We start from the raw sequence: 5,201 nt of genomic DNA on the forward strand, positions 1-5,201 counted from the left end.
TGTCTGCTGCAGTTTCCTCATCTGTAAAATGAGCTGGAGAAGGAAATGTCAAACTACTCCAGGATCCTTGATAAGAAAACCACAAATGGGGTCATGAAGAGTCAGACACACCTGAAAAAACTGAACAACAAAAATTATATCTCTGTGCTATACTATAAGCTCCATGAGGGCAGAGACAAGGTCTTACCCAAACTTAATATTTTTTCCTACTTAGCACAACATTCTGTGTGCAGGAGGCACTTAATAGAAGTTGAACTGAATAGAACAGCATGGTAGCTTGTATGCTTTTCTCTTTGCTTAATGCAAATCTCCAGCTGTCATGAAGGCTTACAGGAAGGATGGCAAACTTTAGCAGTGGAGGCAGGAAAAGTTTCTGAAGTGAGAAATGCAGATCTGACCTTTGAGCCAAACTGATCCTTCCCACTGGCTTCAGGGCTCAGAGTTATTGCCTTCAGTAAATTCTAGGGGATGCCCGGAAGCAATTTAAGAGAAATCTTGAAGTCAAGTAGACTTTGAGATCATGGGTTCCTACAGCTGTAGATCTAGACAGGAACTTGGAAGGCATTTAGTCAAGTCAAGAAGCATTTATTAACTTCCCACTGTGTGCCAGGCACTAGAAATACAAAACAGACAAAAGACAGTCCCTGCTCTCAAGGAGCTCCTAGTCTAATGGGGAAAATAATGTGAAGATAATAATGTTCAAACACTATATAAACAGGATGAGTCCAGCCTTCTTCATTTAAAAGATAAGGAAACTGAGTCATGGAGAGGTAAAGTGACTTGTCCATGGTCACAGAGGGTAATGTCAGGGGTGGGATTCGAACCCAGGTCCCCTGACTCTAAATCATTCCCCTGAGTCACATTCCACTGTATCATAATTATTTCACCCAGCATTTGATGACACTGCTTTAATTCATTGCTTGTATTTGTTTTCTCAGAAAAGGCCATTCTTTTTGGTCTTGTAACTGACCGGTTCAAAGGATCACTGGGAATATTTCATCTTGGGGTTGAACTGCAGAGGGGGAATGAAGCCCAGAAGAGAAAGAGAGCAACTGAGGCACCAGAGTGAGAGAGAGGGGCTCATTGAATCTGCTGAAAGAGACTGAAGCTTCTCCCTTCCATCTACCCTAGAACTTTCCAATCTATCCTACCAGAAATGCCAAGGTCCATTCTTCAGGTGCTTACAGCACACAACTCCATACTAGGTACCTGTGGTGCAGTGTGATAAAGTAGAAAAGACTCAGAAGATTGGAGTTCCAATCCTGCCTCTTATGCTTCTGACCTGTGGGAGCCAAGGCAAGTCATTTACTTTCCCTGGCTTCGGTTTCCCCATACAAAATGAGGCAATTGAAGAAGATGGCTTCCGAGGCTCCTTACAGCTCTAGTAATATTATCCTATCACCCTGTGTTGCCTTATTGGGTCAAGGAGGTGACCCAGGGCTCCTGAAGGCAATGCTGGAAGAGAACAAGCTCCAGCATGACCTTAGGGGGCAACTGTTTACTAGAGGAGGGTGTCAGACACTTGCTGATAGATGGCTTGTGGGAAGTAACAGTCCAAAGCTTGGGCACCAGGTATGTGACTCTTCTCTTCTCTTCTCTTCTCTTCTCTTCTCTTCTCTTCTCTTCTCTTCTCTTCTCCTCTCCCTCTCCTCTCCTTCCTTCCTTTTTCCCACAGCAACCCATAAATGTATAACATCATGGGATTTGAGCTGTGAGAGTCATTCTCATCTGGACTAACTCCTTCATTTGACAGAATGGGAAACTGAGGCCTCGGTTACAAAAGACTGTGAACTCCTTGAGAGAAGGGACTGTTTTCTGCCTCTCTTCAAACCCCCACCACTTGGCACAGTGCTTGGAACAATTTTTGTTGCTGTTGCTCAGTCATTTTTCAGGCATGTCTGACTTTTTGTGACCCCATTTGGAGTTTTCTTGGCAAAGATGCTGTAATGGTTTGCCCTTTCCTTCTGCGGCAAACAGTGTTAAGGGACTTGCCCAGGGTCACACAGCTAGTAAGTGTCTGAGGCTGGGTTAGAACTCAGGAAGATGAGTCTTCCTGACTTTAGGCTTGTCACTATATCCATAGAACTATCTAGCTTCCTCATGCTGGACAAAGGTGCTTAATAAATATTTTTGGCCGAGTGACAGAGGTAATAAGTTGTGAAGCAAAGATATGAACCCATAGACTAAGCATCTGAATTGGGGTACTCTTAAATCTAAATCAAGTATTCTTTTCCCATTAGCTGTTGGCTCTCCTACCTACTAAGGCATGGAAGGATTCTGATTTGCAACAGTGAGGGATGTGGAATACCCCATCCCCATTCCTTAAATCAGTTGTAATAACTACAGAAACATATGTCATGTAATGTCTCTAACATCTCTCTTTTGATTAATCATATATGATCTGAGATTACCAAGGGAATTAAAAAAATAAGCCCATAAGCCAAAGAAAGAAAAAAACATAGGGAATAATCTTAATTCTAAATATCTCCTTATATTTAGAATGGTCAAATCTAGCACTTTAAAGGGAGCCATAATAATGTATAGCATACTTTTCAAGCTAAATTGATCATTCAAGTACTTATTAAGCACCGCTATGTCTCAGGCTCTGTGCAATGTGTTTTGGACAAAAATTGAATAGCCTCTGCCCTCAACGGGGTTACACAGTTGATTGAAGAGAGAGAAAATACATAGATAAGAATATGTTATATATACATATATACTGTATATACTATACATATTGCATATATATATGCATGTATGTTGTATGTGTATACATCTCCCTCCCCACCCCAAAGTATTCATGTTTGTGCAATCACTGCATGTGCATCAAATTTATCTTTTAAACATTATTCATAAAACCTGGAATTTTTAATTTTTAGAAAGAAATCTAGAATTTTTAATCACCATTTAAATATACAGATCACATTTTTTTTTGCAGGTTCTGTTCATCCTTTATACAAAGTCTTCTTAGCAAACCATGGCTAGAAAGAATGACTATTGGGCTCCCCAATCCTTTAACTCCAGATAGAACAATTGGTTTTTTCTAGTCTAGCTCCACTGGACCAATACATGACCTTTCAGTTCCATTGGTTCAAATGTACTAGATCTTAACTTTGAGGGATTCTTAACCTTTTTTGTGTGTCTTGGACCCCTCTGGGAGTCTGGTGGAGCCTGTGGACCCATCCATTCTCAAAAGAGTTTTTAAATGCGTATGATGAAGATGAACAAAACCCCCAAAGTTTGATGAAAATAAGGATGTGATTTTTTACCCATCCAAGTCCATGGACTCCATGAAATCTATCTGGACCCTTTTATAGTAAGAGTGGGTCCATGAACCCCAGGTAAAGAACCTTGATGTGAAGGAACCTAAAAATCAGATTTCAGGCAAATGTTTGACAAAGTGAATGGAATGATAGCTATAGTGTCTGGAGGCTCCCTCCTTCCAGACTGACTGTAAGCACACAGGATCAATACAGTTGTTACTGGATGCCTCAAGATTTCCCAAAGGGCAATTAGAAAATACAGGGAAGGGACTAGTCTATTTCTCAGGAAGCCCAGAAAACTCTTGGCTTTGGAGTGCCTCCCTTTCCCATGTCCTTGCCACAGAGCGCCATCTGAATTCCAGTTCATCATGACAGGTCCTTTTTTGTTAGGGGGAATCATGACTCGTCCTGCAGAATACCTGGGGAAGGTGCCCAGCTCACACTCACATATCTGCTTCACGAATACTTGCTCCTCTCCTAGGCTGTGCATACACCATCCTAAGCCCTTGCCCTTTGGGACCTTCGCATTGTTTCCAACATTTAAGGGAATCTCAGAGAACACACTGTTGTCTCAAAGCCCTACTTTAAAAAATTTCCCTGGTAAATGAGAGGAAATATTGGAAGGGGGAAAATGATTTGGGATGAGGTGGATTAAGAAATCCTCAAGGCTAATGGTCTGTAGTAGAGTAGCATCAAGGATGCCAAACATGTGCTTTGCCATGCACGGATGGAAGAGTGACTCTGGACTTCCTTCATTCATCCAACTAGAGAACTTTCTCTCTTCTCAGTGTCTCCCTAGGAGGCAGCCCTAAATCATGGCTCAAAAATTTTCTTTGGATCTAGGAGGCTACCCCCAATTTTAGGAGTTGTACTAATTTTCCCCCCCATAGAACTGAAAGGAAAAATAGCAAAAAATTCTCAGTATATTTCCCATGGGTATATTCATTTGCAACCTCAGGGAGAGTCCACATATTTCAGATTATAGGATCACAGACTTAGCTGTAAAGGGCTTTGGAGGCCATCTGGTCCAACCTCCTCATTTTGTAGGTGAGGAAAATGAGGCACAGATTGGTAAAATGATTGGCCAGGGTTGCATGAGGAAGGTGAACACATGTGATCAGAGTAATTACTAGGTTGTATCCAGGAAAGATGGAAACTGAGTTGTTTTTGCTTTATCATTTATATACCTCTCTTTTAAGGCAACTAACTACATGGCTTAATAGATAGAGCGCTGTGCCTGGAGTCAGGAAGACCTGAGTTCAAGTCCAACCTCAGACACTTGCTAGGTACATGACCCTAGAAAAGTCACTTAATCACCATCTGCCTCAGTTTCCTCAACAGTAAAATGAGGACAATAATAGCACCTTGTAGGTGCTGAATTGGGCAGCTAGGTGGCACAGTGGATAGAGTGCCAGGCCTGGAGTCAGGAAGACTAGTCTTCCTAGTTCAAATCTGGCCTCAGACACTTAGTAATTGTGTGGCCCATGGCAAATCATTTAATCCCATTTGATTAAGCTTGCACATCTGTAAAATGAACAGGAAAAGGAAATGGCAACCACATTAGTATCTTTTCCAAGAAAACTCCAAATGGGGTCACGAAGAGTTGGTCAGGAATAAAATGACTGAACAAGAACTGTTAAATAGTCGGGGCTAGGTGGTACAGTGAATAGAGCACCAGCCCTGGAGTCAGGAGGACCTGAGCTCAAATCCGACCTCAGACATTTAACACAAAAAACTAGCCATGTGACCTTGGGGCAAGTCCCTTAACCTCAATTGCTCTACCTTCCTTCCTCCAAAAAAAAAAAGCAAAAAAAACCCCCCCTGTTTAATAAATGCTAATTTCTAATTCCTTTGCCTTTCCCTTCCCTTTCTCTTTTCTTTTCCCTCCCTTCCTTCCTTCCTTCCTTCCTTCCTTCCTTCCTTCCTTCCTTCCTTCCT

The 5,201-nt window shown here is 41.8% G+C and overlaps 1 protein-coding gene across 5 annotated transcripts in view; it reads right to left on the reverse strand.

Annotated features, from left to right (window-relative positions):
• TNIK (TRAF2 and NCK interacting kinase) overlaps nt 1-5,201 on the reverse strand; it is a 433,646-nt gene that overhangs the window by 33,005 nt on the left and 395,440 nt on the right. The gene's annotated exons all lie outside the window — the stretch shown is intronic.

Source organism: Petaurus breviceps, unplaced genomic scaffold (genome assembly GCF_028583685.1).
Source record: "Petaurus breviceps papuanus isolate PSGF00001 unplaced genomic scaffold, PetGlider_PUasm1.0 173, whole genome shotgun sequence".
Lineage (NCBI taxonomy): Eukaryota > Metazoa > Chordata > Mammalia > Diprotodontia > Petauridae > Petaurus > Petaurus breviceps.